The following is an 18,254-nucleotide window of genomic DNA, read 5'->3' on the forward strand; positions in this document are numbered from 1 at the left end:
TTACCTTTGGTCTCCTTCAACTTGCTTTTTGTGAACCAGGTCATTTTTTTCTTTGCGATGGCGACTGCCACCCGTGCTCGTGGCCCTTGCTTGCTAAACCGAATCCAAATTGGGGATCCTTTCCAGAGAACATTATGCTGAGTGAAATAAGCCAGTCAGGGAAAGACAAACACCATATGATCTCACTCATAAGTGGAATCTAATGAACACACTGAACCAACAAGCAAAACAGAGACAGACGCATAGATGGAGAGCAGATCACAGCTAAGTGGGGGAGGGCTGGGGGGACGCATCCGGCAAAAAGCAGAAAGAACTCATGGACAAGGACAACAGTTTGGTGATTGTGTGGGGGAAGGGGGGGTATAAGGGGACCACAAGGTAATGGAAAAAAAATTAAAAATTAAACAAACGAACAAATTTGCGGATCCTTGAATTCTCCTCGAGCACCTGGACAATTTCCCTCTCCACGGCTGTCCCCAACTGCTGCCTCTGGCTGTCACCTTGATTTCCGTCAAATGTCCTTTCCTCTTGGTCCCCCTACCAGGGCCAGGGTCCCAGTTCCAGTTGTAAGTGGGCCCCAATGTTCTGGCTTTTGAAGAGCCCGCTTCCTTGCAGCGTTCCCGCACAGGCGCTGGCGCAGGGTCGCTGCGGCGTGGCCGCCAGGCTGAGCTTCTTCACAGGCGTGTTGGTCTCCAAAGCCTTCGAGAGGCCTTCGGGGTCAGAACTGGGACGTTCTCCACGTTGAGACTGGCTTCTTGGAGGCCGACACGGTTGGCTGTAATCTGCCGCAGCCCTGCTTCCCCATTTGTGGGGTTTGGTGGTTGCTCAGATAGCAGCTGGACCTTTCCGCCTTTGACCGCATTTCTCACAGGCCCTTTGCCACCTTTCCTGGGGGACGCTTCTCCATCAAACTTGCGATTATTGAGCCAATTGTGTTGTGGAGTTCAGTATCGGAGGCCCTGGCCAAAGCTTCTTCCGGTTCTGGATTGGGGTCACTTTTTCTTCTTTACGAGTTTCTAAGGGCTTTTCTTTGGGGACAAAGATTCTCCCTTTCTTCTCTCCAGTGAAAGGCAGGGGTCCCCCATCTTTCTCTTCCAAAGCATCCTCCTCCAGGTACATGAGGAGGGGCTCGAGGTCCAATGGGCCGGCGGCTGCTTCCTGTGTCTGATTCTGTGGGAATCCAGTGGGACACTTGAGGGATCTAGGTCATCAGGAACATTTTCCGAGTGCTTCAGTCCCTCTTCTGAGAGCTTGCCAACAAGCCCGTCTCCATCAATGCTCTTGTATTTCTCCACCTCTTTTTGAAAAGACAGCGCTATGCTTTCTCATATGCCTTTCTCCCTGGCCATGAACATTTAAACGGGCCAGCGTCCTGAGACCTCAGAATACCATCCTCACGCCCATCCCAGCGCCAGTGGTGTGAGCTGTCTGTCAGTCAGTTCATCAGCCCCAGGACAGCCAGGCCCCTCGCTGAGGCAGCGCTGGGCTGGGTGAGCACCCAGATTCCCCACCTCTTAGGCTTTGGCACCCCATCTTCCTAAATCTCTGGGAGTCTTCTTCACCCCATTCCATACACTAGCTCACTTCGTCTTTGCCCGAGAAGGACCCCAAGCTAACCACGGGGAAATGGGGCTTGGCATTGTTTTGAAGCTATTGCAGCTAAGAGAGATTAAGGAAAAGAAATCTGATTCATTTGGCCTGGGGGAGGGTCTGAGCATTGGAATTTTCAGAAATTTCCAGGCGGTTTCACTGTGCAGCCAAGTATGACATCTGCGGAATCAGATGATCAATGATATGTTCCCAAACTCTTAAGAATATACGTGCATATTTTTGCACACAAGTGTATGTATATTTTTCCTGCCAGGGAAAGCTGGGGTCCCACTGGCACCCTCCCATCTGTCTCACCACTCGCTGTGCCTCCTAACTTCTCTGTGCCCCGGTTTCCTCATCTGGGAGAAGGGAATTGGAACATTACCCACTTCATTCCCTTGTCCTAAGGGTTAAGCTGCCCCCCATGACACCTCATTCCCTCACCTGACCTTGACTAATCATTGCTCACAACGAAACCGTTTGCTATGAAAACGCCTCTCTTTTCTGGAAGTGGGGGGAGGGTGTTCTTTCTGGAGGCCTCGGGGTTTGGGGATCACAAGACTGAGCTGCCTTCTGAGTACACAAGAGTGTTTCAAAGTTAACTCTGAAACCGTCCCCTGAGAGGGCAGGAGGGGAGCTCCAGGCACCGGCCTGAGGGAATCTGAGCAAACCCCACCACAGGGAGTGTCTGGTGCTCAGAGAAAGATGCTCTTCCCCTTGGGGCCACGGAGGCGGAACTTGCAGACGGCTCCTGCTACCTCCCACGCTGCTCGGGGAGCCGGTGTCCTGCGGCTTCTCTAAGCTCGCGCCAGGCTGTGGAGGGGATTCCGGGGCTCTTGCCTTCCCCCCACAGCTGGAGGGCACTGCAAGTCGCCGGGCACTGCGTGTCGCCCTCCAATGCCCGCCCCCACCCCCCACCGCCGCCAGCTCCCTCACCTATCAGATTCAGTGTGCGCATCGCGCGCCGCTCCTCCCACGCCGAAGTGCGGTGCGGGGGTGCAGGCGGCGCTCGGCCTGACCCCGCTGCTCCAGGTCCCGCCGCTGCCGCGGCTCTGCAGGTCCCCCTGCGGCTCTGAGCTCTCTGCAGCTGCAGCGGGGCTGGACCGCTGAGTCGTGCGGGACGCATGGTGAGGGCCAGGGGTGCGGGGGCGCGCACGCGGGGGCCAAAGGCTGTGCCGCTGCCGGGGCGCAGGGTCCTCTGGGGGTACGGACACGCGGGGACGTGGGGGACGCAGGAGGTAAGGGTGTGCGCGCCAGCCGCGGAGAGGGCTCAGGGCAGCACCGGCCCAGGCGCAGGCACCAGAGGAGGCGCGGGCTGGGGTGCTCCGGGCGCTCAGGGGGTGGGGCGCGGAGGGCGCGAGGACGCAGGGGTCGGGGGCTGGAGAGCTCGGGGCGGGAATGTCGGAGGGATGCCGGGCTCGCCCGGGGGTGCCCACTCGGAAAGGAGACTAGGGCCGGCGGTGGCTCTGGCCCGAGCGCTTTGGACCGCCGCGCACCCTGTACTGCAGGCTGGAGGTACTTTTATTTTTACATTAAGGAAAGTGAAATGGTTACGGGCCAAATTTTATCAAACTTGGTATACCAGTGTTCTTTTTTTTGTTTTGTTTTTTTCATTTACATTTTCCATTCCAGTTCCACTGTCAGCAAATTTCAGTTACACAGCGTTGTTGAGTGTGGTCCCCCGTCTCCCCCGAGAGCCTCAGAACCTCTGCCCGTTTTCCCAGCCCCAGGCCCCAGCTGCCGCTTTTCTATTCTGTTCTATGAGTTTGACTTTTTAAAAAATCCTCACCCGAGGACGTTTTTTCATTGCTTCTAGAGAGAGGACGGGAGAGAGAGAAACGTCCATGTGACCCACTGGCCACCTGGGGTGGAATCTGCACCCCAGGCATGTGCCCTGACCTGGAATTGAACCGAAACCTTTGGGTTGTAGGACGAAGCTCCAACCAACTGAGCCACATGGCCAGGGCTTTTCAAATTTTGTCTATTTTTAATTTGTATTATTTTTTTACAATTCCACATAGAAGTGATACCATGGAGTACTTGTCTTTGTACGGAGGGCTCATTTCACTTAGCATGACGTCCTCTGGGTTCATCCATGTTGTCACAGTTGGCAAGGTCCCTTCTTTTTTAAGGCTGAATAATTCTCCACTGTGGATATACGCACCATTTTCTTGATCTGTTCATGCATTCACAGCCACTCAGGTTGTTTCTGTACCTTGGCTGGTCTGAAGAAGTGCTGCAGTGAACAGGAAGTGCAGGAATCCCCTTGAGACAATGTTTCATTTTCTTTGAATTCTATAGCCAGAAGCGGGCTTGTCAGATAGTCCGAGGTAGTTCTATGTTTAACTTCTTGAGGAACCTCTACACTGTTTCCCAGAGGCTGCACAAATGGACATTCCCATCAGGAGTGCAGGAGGGCTCCCTTCCGTCCATGTCCTCTCCAGCATTTGTTATTTCTTGCCTTTTTGATAGTAGACATCCTAATAGGTGTGCAGTGGTATTTCATGGTTTTATTTGCATTTCCCTGATGGCGAGTGCTGTTGAGCATCTTTTCATGTACTTGTTGGTCATTTGCATGTGTTCTCTGGGAAAATGTCATTCAAGTCCTTCCCCATTTTAATTGGATTATTTATGTATCTTTTGCTAGTGATGTCTTTATTTGTGAACTGTTACCTTGTCACGGCGCCCAGGAGGTGGTTCTGTTACTCTGTGGGCACAGTGCTAACGTGAGATTAGGGAATAGACATCTCACAGTTAAAATGGATAACCGAATCTGAAAATCCTGTCACCTCTTCAGTTCCCTGCAGACTGCGGGAGTTGTGGGGAGGCTGACAGGCAGGGTGGGGAAGGGACATCTTCACGTTGAGTGGCAGTAGGGTTTCGACTTTGTGGAGGGGATCAGAAGGGAGTCCCTTTGGGTCCTTCCTACATGCAGTTAGGTACCTTCAGAGTTCGTTAACATTTTTGACAATATCTGTACCAGCTGTGTGTGCATGTGTGAGAGAGCGAGTGTGTGTGTGTGTGTATGTGTGAAATATGCCCAGTCGGGGTTGCCTCTAACTTTTCAAAAAATCCTCTTTCTGTTTCACTTCTTTTTTGGTTTAGGTTTCTGACTTCCTGGGGATAAAGACAGCTCCCAGTAACAGAAAACCCTTTCAAACCTGCGGTAGTCACGTGTTGTAAAGCTCCTTTTCTCTCTTTACGTTAGCACGACAGACTTAAACAAAATCACCTTTTGTAAATAATGGACATCAGCTCCCATCTCTGCATCTCTCTCAGTTACTGTCTCTGCCCTTGTTTCATGAGACAGGAGGAGAATCTAAGGAAGATAGAGATCTGGGGAAGGGTCATATTCCAGGGAGTGCTGGGGGTGGGGCAGGGCTGCTGCACTCAGCGCCCCACAGACAGGAGATTCCCAGGCTCGCAGAGCTGGGGAGCGGCAAGCTGATTCTGCCCATCCTCACAAGTGATACAATGTTTCAGTGAAGTGGTAGAGTCTTGTACATGTCCATCTGTATGGTGCTTCTTCTTAAACTGGTACATGTAATATGCAGATTGTTGCAAAGGGAGAACACTCGATATCTTCCTTCTGGCGAAGTGAGTAGGAGAAAGACAAATACTGGATGATCTCCCTTATATGTAGAGTCTGACAAAACCATCCAAAACTGAACTCACAGATGCAGAGAACAGATTGGTGGTTGCCAGCGTTGGGGGTGGGGGATGGGCAGAACGGGTGCAGGGAGTCAAGAGGTGCAAACTTCCAGCCGTAGGGTAATAAATAAGTTCTGGGGATGTGATGTGCGGCCTGGTAAAAACTACCTGTCTATCTACCTGTCTTTCTTTTAAGGAATGGCTGCATTCTGTTAAGACCTGTTTTCTATCTCCTTTTATTTTTTCCTTTTTTACAATTAAAAAATTTTTTTCATTTACAGTTTACATTCAATATTATTTTGTACTGGTTTCAGCTGCACAGCCTAGTGGTTAGACAATCGTATTTCTGGTTTCAAGGCAGTTCATCTCATACAGGCTCTTTGTTAGGTGAGTTAGAAAATAATGAAGCTGGGATAAGCACAGCGAGGATCTCACTGTGAGGTCCCCTGACATTTAGCTCCTGGAAATGCAGCTCAGCCTGAAAAGCCATTTCACTAAGCTGTCACCTCAGCAAATTGACAAGGACAGTGTTTTGTTTGCAAAGCTTTCTCCAGACGTTGGGCTCCCTTTCTTTTGTAGGGTTTCTCAGTAGGCACTTTGAGTAAACGAGGACCACCACCCATGTCTGATTTTATGGGACTCTGTACACGTGGCCAAGCTCCCCCCCATGGGCCACAGTCTTCACGTTTTCGTCAGGGGAGGGGGCCTGCAGCCCTCCTTCTGCAGTCAGGCACGCAGGCCAGCTCAGCCCAATCCTGGGCGGGTGTCAGGCTCTCTACCTCCTACCTGGACATGGAGTTGGCCCTGGGCTCCGCGCCAGGCATCGGGGTCCTAGATGTCTTAAGATTTTATTTTCTCAGATACTGTAAAAATTTATTTTCACATAGGTCAAGTCCATGGCTGATTGAGGTTACATTTTTTTTTAATCCTCACCTGAGGGCATGTTTTTCCATTGCTTTTTTAGGGTGAGAGAGAGAAACATCAATGCAAGAGAGAAGCATTGATCGGCTGCCTCCCGTACACACCTGGACTGGGGATTGAACCTGAAACCCAGGTATGTGCCCTGACTGTGAATCGAACCCGCAACGTTTCATTTAGGGGTCAGTTGAGCCACACTGAGCTGAGCCACACTGGCCGGGGCTGACCCAGGATAGTTTTGAAGCCAGCTGTCCTTCAAGTGTTGAGTCTTCATTTCATGGCATTTTGGTCATTTGACGTGTTTATATCAGCATGTGCTCACACAAGCTCAGCAAAGAGCCAGAATACGAAGCACCTGCAGTTAGATCCCGCAGCACAATTCCCTTCAGCTCCCATTTCACTGGCCAGAATAAGTCATGTGACCATGCCTAACTTCAGAAGTTTAGGGAAGTAAAACCCTCACACTTGCCAGGAAGACACAAAGAACCAAAATATCGAATACGATTATATAATAATCCGGACTGTTTGATATGATACAGTATTGTTTGTAAATAAGAATAGCTTACTTTTCTCTTCTTCCAATTCTTATGTCTCATTTTTGGGAGGTCTTATTGCATTGGCTGGGCCCTCTAGTATAATGTTTAATAAAAGCAGTGATAATGGACATATTCATCTTGATCTTGATCTTAATGGGAATTCTGTTAGGTTTCTCTCTTAAGTATAATTATTTTAGGTGTTTGATGAATACCCTTTGTCGAATTTAGGAAGTTCCCTTTATTATAAGTTAGTGCTAAATTTTATTGCTTCTTTTTTTTTTTTTTCGGCTGTATCTTCTAAGATAACCATGTGTTTTTTTCCCCCTCTTTAAACTTATTGCTAGAGTATATTAATAAAAAGCTGATGTATTATTTAGGGGTTTTCCATTTGTTCCACTTGTACTTTTCTTTTCTTTTTTTATCCCTGTCTGAAGTTGAGAATTTTTTCTGTTCTTTTAAAACAGCTTGTACAAAAGATAGATTTTTTTTGTCCCTTTAATATTTAGTAAAGTTTACCTCAATATCTTTTTGTATTATTGTGTTTTAGGGTGTGGGCAGGTAGAATTTTGATTATAGACTTCATGTCTTTGTTCAGGTTCTAGTTCTTTAGTGAACTTTGTTATTTGTGAATTTTTAAAAAGTAATTTCATCTAAGGTTTGGAATTTATTGACATAAAGTTGTTCATAATCTATTATGATTAAACTTTTTTCTCTGTGGTTGTGGACCCTTTTAATTTTTAATATGGTTTATTTGTGCCACACTTTTGGTTAAATTATGCTAGAATTTTATTAGTTTTTCTAATAAACAGTTTTAGAGTATGTAGATATCATTTTTGTTTTATTCTCTATTTTGTGTTTTTCTCTTTTGCTTTGCCGCTCACATCCTCATTTCTCTCCTTTCTGCCTTTTAAGTGTTCACTTCATTGTCTTCTTTCTTTCTTACTGAAGCATGTGCTTAATTTATTATAAATTATTCTTTTTTGATCCATAAATTTATTCCAAAGTAATTTTTAGTTTCATTCCACATGTTTGATAAGTTCATTAGTATTTGGGTCCTCCTTAATCCATAATTATTTCATGTATATATTTAAAAGTTTCAGAACATATTTTTCTTCATTATGTTTTTATGTTAAGTTTTAGTTCCTATAAATGGTACATGTGCAATTAAAAAGAATGTTTATTTACTATTTCTTTACATATTTACTAAATGAAATGTATTAATTTTTATCAAATCACTATTATTACTGTATTTTTTGGTTTATGTTATACTTTCTGAGAGAATGTGTAAAAATACACTTTACCTTTGCAAAACTGTCAGTTTTGTGCTATACGTTTTGAGGTGAGGTGAAAGGCTTACAGGTTTGTCAGGGCTCTGTCCTATGATACGGTGAATTGCCGTGTCTTATTGGTGGTTTGGGCTTTAATTCTCTTCTTTTTCTAAAAAAATTATTTTTTAAAATCAATCAATTAATTAATTAATTATATCTTCACCCAAGGACATGCTTATTGATATTTTAGAGAAAGGGAAAGGGAGGGAGAGGGGGAGATACCTTGATGTGGGAGAGAAGCATCGATTGGTTGAATCTGAAACCTAGGCACGTGCTCTGACTGGGAATTGAACCCTCAACCCTTTGGTTTATGGAATGATGCTCCAACCGAGTCATACCGGCCAGGGCTTGGATTCTCTCTTGTCTCACGTAGCTGTACTAGCCATCTGCTCCCTTCCCTTTCCCTGTTATTTGCATGTATCTTTCCCACCTGTCTTTGTCCCTTTACTTTGGGTGTGTCACTTGAACCTGAATATAAATGGATTTTTTTTTTTGCCAACCTGACAAATTCTGTTTTTAAATAACTAAGTTTAATCCATTTATAAGAAGTATGATTTCTTAGGTAGTTGGACCTAATTCTATTTTCTGTGTTTTTATCACCATTTTTTTTTCTTTTTAGTTCTCTTAATTTTTTTGTCTTCTGTTGAATTGATAGTTTTCTATGTTACCATTTTCTCCCTTTGCTGGTTCGCAAGCTACAAACTTTATTTTCATTCTTTTAATGATTATCCTTAATTTTGAAGATGCATTTTAACCATTATAATTTAAAGTTTTTCATTATTTCTGTCGTTTTCTATCTCACGACAAGGACCTTAGCACACTTTAATAATCAAACTATCATTCTCTTTATTTTGTAACTGTTGCCTAGTGTTCGGATTTAACTTTTAAACATTAAGTATCACTTATTTTGCGCTTGTTATTCCATCTGGTAAGTGATGGTGCTCTTTCAGGATAATGAAAACTGATCATGCTAAATGCCGTGGGGGGAGATTAAACTTCAGAGAAGAGTTAGGAGGTGAGAAGGGAATTTTTCTTTTTTCTTCTTTTTTTAAAACGATATATTTTATTGGTTATGCTATTATAGTTGTCCCATTTTTATCTCCCTCTGCCCTCCTCTGCCCTGTAACCCCTCTGCCCCGTACCCCCTTTCCATCATCATTCCCCCACCTTAGTTCACGTTCATGGGTCGTACATGTAAATTATTTGGCTTCTCCATTTCTTATTCTTAGCCTCCCCCTGTCTGTTTTGTACCTACCATTTATGCTTCTTATTCTCTGTTCCTTTTCCCCCATTCTCCCCCCTTCCCCTCCTCACTGATAACCCTCCAGGTGATCTCCATTTCTGTGAATCTGTTCCTGTTCTCGTTGTTTTCTTAGTTCGTTTTTGTTTTTCTAGGTTCAGTTGTTGATAGTTGTGAGTTTATTGTTATTTTACTGCTCATATTTTTGATCATCTTCTTTTTCTTAGATAAGTCCCTATAACATTTCCTTTATTAAGGGCTTGGTGATGATGAACTCCTTTAACTTGACCTTATCTGAGAAGCTCTTTATCTGCCGTTGCATTCTAAATGATAGCCTTGCTGGGAAGAGTAATCTTGGATGTAGGTCCTTGCCTTTCATGACTTTGAATCCTTCTTTCCGGCCCCTTCTTGCCTGCAAGGTTTCTTTTGCGAAATCAGCTGATAGTCTAATGGGAACTCCTTTGTAGTCAACTGTCTCCTTTTCTCTTGCTGCTTTTAAGATTCTCTCCTTACTTTAATTATGATGTTCCTTAGTGTGTGCTTCCTTGGGTCCAACTTCTTTGAGACTCTCTGAGCTTCCTGAACTTACTGGAAGTCTATTCCTTTGCCAGATTGGGGAAGTTCTTCTTCATTATGTTTTCAAATAAGTGTTCAATTTCTTGCTCTTCCTCTTCTCCTTCTGGCACCCTTATGATTTGGATTTGGAACATGTAAGTTGTCCCGGAGGTTCCTAAGCCTCTCCTCATTTTTAAAAATTCTTATTTCTTTATTCTGTTCTGGTAGAATGTTTATTTCTTCCTTCTGGTTCAAACTGTTGATCTGAGTCCTGGTTTCCTTCTCTTCACTGTTGGTTCCCTGTATATTTTCCTTTATTTCACTTTTCATAGCCTTCACTTTTTCCTCTATTTTGTGACCATACTCAACCAATTCTGTGAGCATTCTGATTACCAGTGTTTTGAACTGTGCATCTGATAGGTTGGCTATCTCTTTGTTGCTTAGTTGTATTTTTTCTGGAGCTTTGATCATCTGTCCTTTCATTTGGGCCACATTTTTTAATCTTGGCTGACCTGTTTCCTAGTAAGGGGCAGAGCCTTAGTTATTCACCAGGGTGGGACAACCCGCTTGGCTGCGTTGTGATGCTGTATGTGGGGGAGGGGTCTGGGGGGAACAGTGCTGCTTGCTCTGCTCTCTACCAGCTTTCAGTCACTTCCCTCGCTACCCACAAGCAAATTGGGCCCTTCTGGTGCTGATTCCTGGGTGGGTGGGTTTGTGTACGTTCTAGGACCCTGTGGGTCTCCAATGGACTCTCCTGTGAGGCTGGGAGTTTCTCCCGGTGCCTCAACCCCCACAGGTTTTTTCAGTCAGAGGTTTGAGACTTTATTCCCCTGTACTAGAAACTTGGGTTTGAGCAGTCTGTCTCGCTTCCCAGTTGTTCCTCCTGGTTTATCTGCATGTGGGTGTGGGACTGCCCTGTCTGTCAGCTGCTGCCTTGCCCACCCCAGTCCTCCAGCCGCCGCCTTGCCAGGTGTCCTCTCTGCCTGGCTGCCCATCTCAGCCCCTCCTACCAGTCTGGAGGAATGTTTCTTCTTTTATTCCTCGGTTGTCAGACTTCCATACAGTTGGATTTTCTGTCAGTTGTGGTTGTTCTTTGTTTTTACATTTGTTGTTGTCCTTCTTTTGGTTGTGTGAGGAGGCAGTAGTATCTACATATGCCTCCATCTTGGCCGGAAGTCACTTAGAAGGGAATTTTTTGTGTGGTTGGTTCCTAATCATTTAGATTCATAAAGCAGGGTGGCTCTCAGTCTCCTGCTGACTCTGCTGTACGCACACTCCATCAGTCTTTATCTATTTCATCTCATTAGCCTGTGGGATGCATTTCTCACAAAGTGTTCTAGACTCAGAGAAATCTGGATAACCCTGCCTACCAATCTTCTTTTTGAGATTTGCTGTACACATTAATTCAGTAAGTTTCCAAAAAGTCCTGCCATAAAGAAGCCTGTTTCATTTTGTTTCATCTAGTGGTTCCTCAGCTTGAAATCCTACCCTTTCCCATACCCCACCCACTGCCCCCAAGCATACCTGGGGCCTCTTGGTGCCTGGTGGGGCACAGTTTTGGAAAATTGGACCTCCACTGCCAGCAAGCACTCTACATTCCCTTTAGCTCTGATCTCGGCTTCCCTTCAACCCTTGATTCTTTTCTTTCTTTCTTTTTTTATAAATAGTTTTATTGGAGTATAATATCAGTATCATATATTTTACCCATAAGCTTTACAATAAAATGAAACCCACATTCTTTTTTATTATTGTGGTGAAGTACTTAATATACTTAAATTGAATGGACCATTTTAGCCACAATCCATGGCGTTCAGTATATTCACAATGCTGTCAACCATCCCTTCTCTAGTTGCAGGATATTTTCATCACTCCCGAAGGCATCCTTGTCCCCATGATCAGGCACTTCTCCCAACAGTCCTCCAGCACCCACCATCTACTTTCTGTCTCCATGGACTTGACCACGCTAGGTACCTCATGTAAGTGGAATCACACAGTATTTGTCACTTCACTTAGCATAGTGCGTTCAAAGTGCATCTGTGTTGCAGCGCTTGTCAGAATTTTCTTCCTTTTTAAGGCTAAATGATACTCCATATGTCTATACATTATCTGTGTGTAAACACATTTTGTTCATCCATTCATCTTGTTCATGGACACTTGGGTTGCTTCCAGCCTTTTGGCTACTGTGACTAATGCTGCTATGAATGTGGGTGTACAAATATTTGAGTCCCTGCTTTCATTTCTCTTGGGTTTATACTCAGAGTTACTGGATTGTACTGTTATTGTTTTATTTTTTTGAGGAATTGCCATACCATTTCCCACAATGCTGCACCATTTTATATTCCCACCAGCAGTGCACAGGTTAAATTCCAATTTCTCTACATACTTGCCAACACTTGCTATTTAAAAACAATTTTTTTTATCATAGCCATCCTAGTGGGTGTCAAGTAGTATCTCATGGTTCTGATTTGCATTTCCCTAATGATGAGTGATGTTGAGCATCTTTTCATGAATTTATTGGCCATCTGAATATCTTCTGTGGGGAAATGTCTATTCACGTCCTTTGCCCATTTTTAAAAATCAGGTTGTTTGCTGTTTGTCGTTGATGAACCCCCACTTGTGAACAGGTAAGGCGCTCTTACTGTCATGGACTTTAGTTCTGGGAGAGTTGTTGACTGGCATTTAGTTCTCTTTGGTTTTCTTGTTTCCATCATAGCTCTTCATTAGTCACCACTTATTAATCTCCTAGTCTGTCCTGTCCTCAGGGTTGCCTGAACAGCCCTATTTTTCCCCACCCCTTCCCACATCCCATGGTTGTTTTTTTGTTTTTTTTTTTAAATGCAACAACTATTTACTGAGTACCTGCCTACATGCTTCAAGTGGGGTACTCAGGCTAGACCCCCAGGTTACATAAATGAATACCAGTCCCTGACTACAAAGAGCTCACAGTCCAGTTGGAGAGTCAGCTAGAAGAAAGGAAAATGCAAAACCAGCACTCCAGTAGATGTGATAGTGTGCTTTGGGAGTCCAGGGAAGAGAGGATGATCAGTTCTGGGGAGGACAAGATGGGAGAAGCCTGTGTAGAAGTAGTGGTGTCTGAGCGGGGGGTTCCAAGGGATGTATAGGAGCTCTCTAGCAGCCACATGCATGTTTTGGATCCTGGCCTCTTTAGCTATTGGTTGATGTATGGAAAGTTTTAAGCTGACTGCCCTGATTGCCTTCTTTATCTTTCTAAGAGGCCATTTGCTCTCTGATTTTAGCCCCAGCTACTCCACTGAAGCTGCCTTTTGGAAGTCTGAGAGCTTCGGGCTCCACAATTTTCTGTAGGGTTGACACTGATGATGACCCCTCCCTTCTTTAGGCTCTTTTGAGCCCTGGGACACTTCTCTGTGACACTGAGGGATGGGGGGTGGTGAGCAGTGGGGTGTTGGACTGTGGACCCTTGGGTGCCTTTACCAGGCTCTGGATGCTGGCTTTGACCTTTAACTCACTCTAGGACCCAGGCTAGTGATTTCACTGTGTGGGGTCTCCTCAAAAACAGAGAATGTTAGCACCCCCTCATAGATGTGGTGACAACGAATGAGTACCCACATAAAAAGTACGTGGCATAGTAGCTGGAGCACAGGAAGTGTGAGTGTTAGCCATTGTTGGGACATTAATGTGGTTTTTCTCTTTTGTATCCACTTGATCCCTTTTTACCTCCATTTCCCCTCCTGACTCTTGTTTTCTAAATTCTACTCTTTGTTCTTCATTGTTCTGATCCTAGATGTTGTCTCACTGTTGCCACTTCAAGGTCCTCCTTTGTGCAGGCAGATTCTAACCAGGTGACCTCTGGACATTTTAGTAGGGGTCCTCCCCTCTTTACACACAACTGGACTTACTTTTTGGAGAACATTTTGACCCTTGTCAATCACTCCATGTCAGCCTGCTTTCTCGCCAGATTCTGCCATGTCAGTTCCACTCGAAGTCTGGAAGAATTTGACCTTATGGCAATTTCTAATAATTGCACTAGTTTGAAGATGAAATCACGAGTGTCACCCTGCACACTTGTGAGTGGACCTCACAGGGCCACGTCAAGTGACTGTCCTGAGCACATGTCAGAAGGATTGCAGGGCCTTACAAATCAAGCAAACTAACATCACAGAAGTCTTAGGAATGATTTCGAATACCGCCTGAGAGCTTACTAGTTCCTGAGTACCACGAAGTACTTATTTGATTTCACAAAAACTTTAGGAGGTTGTTCACATTATTTTTTCATTTTAAGTTTTCAATTTCTCATTTCTAGAGGAAACTCTTAAGAAGTTAAGTATGCGCAGAGTCTCAACTAACAAGTGTCAGACCTAAGATCTGACCCAGTTCCCTTGGGTTCCAAACACAGAACTCTTAACACCTTGATTGTCCTCTATATGTGAAAACAACAGTTCCCATGTCCATTTCTCATTTTATTTTTTCTTCCCACTTTCTGTATTAATTGAATGTGTTAGAGCTTAGTCCATTTGAAAGAGAGAGAATGTGCATATTTATCAGTAATATTTTGTTTTAATGTTTGGATAAATATAATCCTGCTTTTAGTTTTATCATCCCTGTTCTTTTCTATAATTTTTGTTTGTTTTGTGAACTCTTTGAGAGCTTGGTTCTTTTCTTTCTTTCCTTCAGTAATGAAAATACGTAAGGCTGTGCATTTGCCTCTAAAAGCAGCTTTGAACACATCATGAAAAGTTTAGTGTTATCATCTGTTTTGTTTTGTAAGTAATCTGTTATTACACATTTAATTTCTACTTTGACCTCATAGTTACTTTTCTTTATTTCTAAGAGGTTGGGACTTTTGATGATCTTGATCAAAATTAATGTTATTTCCTAATTTTATTGCTTTATGACCAAGATGATGGCTTTTTGTTTTCCTCTTAAATCGGTGGACAGTTATATTGCTATTGAGAAGCACATGCAGTTATAATAATGGAAATGCTGGTTTAAAATGAGAACGATCAGGGTTTGAAAATGGTGCTTAGAAGTCACTTATTTTAGTCCTCAAACTTTATTTGAGTTCTTGCTTCTTCAATTGATATGTTTTGTTCTTCTTATTGTTAAAATATAATGTATATCCTCAATCTACCAAGCTACACCAGCCAGGGCTAAAATATAATGTATATTCTCAATAAAATTCTCAGGACACATTGGTAGCTTTGGTTTTTTTATAGGAAAATGGTCCCAGCCTGTTCTGTAACAACCGGCACTCAAGGTGAAAAAATGAAGGGGTGGAACAGTAGGACCCTTTAACAAACCCACCAATGTTGAACATTTTTAATGAGCTTTTAAGAAATGTCATATTTTTCACTGTGAATCATCTCACCTTAAAATCTGTAGTTTTCCTGCCAAAGTTGTCTTTTGTGAAAGCTGTGTACTTCTATGCAGATTTGGAGTGGTGTAAGAGTGAGCTCGGAGCAGATTCCACAGTAACCCAAATGTTGGAGAGGGAATTTTCTGAGCAGCGGTGTCTTGGTTCTGTGAATTCTCTCTGTGACTATCATAGCCACACTCTCCGACGTTCCCATGGCAGTGTCTCATGCAGTGATGGCTGGGGCATCAGTGACCTAGGCCAGTGAAATTCCTCTCACACACATTTGTGGCTTCAGGGATTCGTGAGAAGCAGTGAAAGACACAGGAGGGGACTGTCCTCTGACTAGGACATGATGTCCGCGTGTTACCATTTTCTTTCCTATTTCAGGGAAGGTGGTTTCCGTAGATTCACTGGAAAGCTGTGGTTGCCTTGAGGTGTCCAGAGGAGAGGACGCAGTCCCTGGGAGGTAAGACTGGCAGAAATACTGAACCGAGGAAGGGACACCGCCGAAGGCAAATAGCTCCCCAGTCGTTTTCAAATCTTTGATGCAACCATTTGCCTGTTCTTTGATAACTTTTCCTGCCTGTAGAGTTTTCCCCAAACAGAAATAAAAATCTAGTGTGGGAAGATTTTTCTCATACGTGGGAAAATTTCCCTTTCGGATGACTCATGGTGAGAGGAGGAACACTCAGTAACAGGACTGAACGCAGTGTTGCCCTGGGCGTGGCTCCATCTTGTGGGCGTGGCTCCATCTAATGCTGCTGTGGTCTTTGTCGCTTAGTGGAGCGCACCAAAGGCACGTTGCAGATTATTTGTTCCAGAACTACTCTGAGTGATTTTATTCATGGATTTACTTAGTAAATGTGTAAATGTAGTACTACCATAACAAGGTACCACAGACCGAGTGGCTTTCAACACAGAAACGAATTGTCTCACAGCTCCGGAAGCTGGATGTCCAAGGTCAGGGTGAGGGCAGGGCTGGTGCTGAGGCTGAGAGAGTCTGCCCAGCCTCTCTCCCAGCTTCCGTGGTTTGAGGCCAGTCTTTGGTTCCCTGGCTTGTAGAAGCATCACCCTGATCTCTGCCTTTGTTTTCACATAGTGTTTTGTGTATGTGGGTCTGTGTCCAAATTTCTTCCTTTTGTGACCTGACTTTAACTCATCATAACTTCAGTGACCCTGTTGTGAATGGAGGCCACATTCTGAGGTACTGGGGTGAGGACTTCAGCATATGGATTTTGGAGGAACACGATTTAATCCATAACAGTAAATATGTATGTACGCAGTAAATGTTTACTGAGCATTCATTATGTGAAAAGTATGGTATAGGGTATTGAGACTTAAATAAGTATTTCCTGCCCCAAGACACATCTAAGGAGGAGGGAGATGTATAAACAAATAACTATAATCTGGTAGCATTATGGCAAAGATATATACAGGAAATTGTGGTACCAAAAAGGGAAATGGTTAAGTCTGCTTGTCAGGGAAGTTTCACTGAAGGGGCAGAGTTCGGGCTGGGTCTGAAGGGATTAAAAGGAGTTTCTGGGTGGAACACAGTCCTTGGACTGGAAGAGCCACCTGGAGGCCTGAAACACAATGGCACACTCATGGAACCTTTAGCCAGAGGTGGCAGGAGTATAGTGTGCACTGGGGAGCTGATGGGTGGCCACTGGAAAGTTTTAATCGTTGGAGTGATGATGTTGGACTTGGGCTTTGGAAAAGCTCTGTTGATTGACAGCATGGGGGCTGGAGGGCCAGTGGTTAAGTCTGGAGTTTGTGAGATGAAGCAGCAGCAATGGGCAGAAGTCTGGTGCTGATGTCGCAGATTATGAGGCTCTTCAGCCTGAAAGGAGGGGTGGAATTGAAGATGTCTTGGGCGTGGAGTTGGCGTTTGGGTTTGGAGTTAGTTAAAAAGTGTGGAAGAACAACATGGATTTGCATATTGTTTTGTGCACCATCATGGAAGTGGATAAGGGAGTGTCAGTGAGAAGAGAGGTCAGGGGCATGCCTGAATTTTAGGAGCAGGATGAGAAAAGAGCCAACATAAGAGAAGCAGAGTGAAAAACCCAGGAGATGGGAGAAGAAACAGATGAGCATACCACAGAGGGAAAAAGCTTCGGCAAACACACCTACCAGCCCAGGCTGGCCGTGGAAGGTCAAGCCTGCGTAAAGCCAGTGTGCCTGTGGGTTGGTGTTGACATTGCATTCTTTCTTCTCCCTTTTTAAAAGATTTTATTTATTTACTGAGAGAGAAGGAGGGAGGGAGAAAGAGAGGGAGAGAAGCATAGATTGGTTGCCACCCATACACATCCTGTGTGGGAATGGAACACACAACCCAGGCAGGTGCCCTGACTGGGAATCAAACCGGTGACCTTTCGCTTTGTGGGACAGCATTCAACCAACTGAGTCACACTGGTCAGGGCTGATGTTTTGTCTTTCAAAATCTTATCTGGTATATATGTATGTATCATCAGTTTGATAACCCAAGAGGCAATTTGAATCTTTTCTAAAATTTTTCAAAGAACACCAAAGACAGTTTTATTCATGATACCCAACAAAAATTTACGTTCTCTCTACACTCTGTACCTGCTACCTTCCAAGTTCCCCTGTCCCCTTGCTCCGAAGTCCCCTCGGTTCAGCGCTCGCTAGCCCTTTCTCTCAGCCCAGCATCTCTGCTCTTCTCTGTGGGTTTTGTTTTCTTCTCCTAGTGACTCTGCTTTTTCCAGAACTTCTCAGTTCTTCCCTCATCCATTACCCTAATTTCATGCAGCGGGCAAGCTGGTAAAGGCAGGATTTGTGGTAGATTAGGGGAGAGAAGAGGCTGTAAGCATTCCTAGGTCAGTTCTTTTCCAACCCAGAGCAGGCGGTGGGTCACCTTTGGCAAAGTGGTTTCAGAGAAACCATGGCAGTGGCCAAGGCAGGACATTGGGGAGCACAGGCTGTTTATTCCAGAAGATTCATCTGGAAGGGAGAGAAGACAAGAGACTGACCAGATGTCTGGTGCTTTGAACATTTGTTTCGAGTGAATTTTTGTTTTGCCGTTGTGCGTAAAGCAGGAGCCCACCTACGCAGTGGCTGTCATCTTAAGCGGAAAATCAACACCG

General features: G+C 44.6%; 1 protein-coding gene and 1 pseudogene across 4 annotated transcripts in view; one reads left to right on the plus strand and one right to left on the minus strand.

Annotated features, from left to right (window-relative positions):
* LOC112308832 (tropomodulin-2-like) lies at positions 1–3,683 on the minus strand (annotated as a pseudogene).
* The window catches only part of B3GALT5 (beta-1,3-galactosyltransferase 5), a 27,964-nt gene continuing 12,334 nt past the window's right edge, over positions 2,625–18,254 (plus strand). Inside the window, exons 1-5 of one of the 4 annotated variants that reach the window (XM_053917256.2) lie at positions 2,625–2,717; positions 6,206–6,295; positions 11,668–11,794; positions 14,472–14,560; positions 15,541–15,619. The gene's annotated coding sequence lies outside the window, so the exon portion shown is untranslated. The remainder of the gene's footprint in view (positions 2,718–6,205; positions 6,296–11,667; positions 11,795–14,471; positions 14,561–15,540; positions 15,620–18,254) is intronic. The other 3 variants (XM_053917260.2, XM_053917265.2, XM_053917272.2) reach the window with 3 other exon arrangements.

Source organism: Desmodus rotundus, chromosome 2 (assembly GCF_022682495.2).
Source record: "Desmodus rotundus isolate HL8 chromosome 2, HLdesRot8A.1, whole genome shotgun sequence".
In the NCBI taxonomy this organism is placed as follows: Eukaryota; Metazoa; Chordata; class Mammalia; order Chiroptera; family Phyllostomidae; genus Desmodus; species Desmodus rotundus.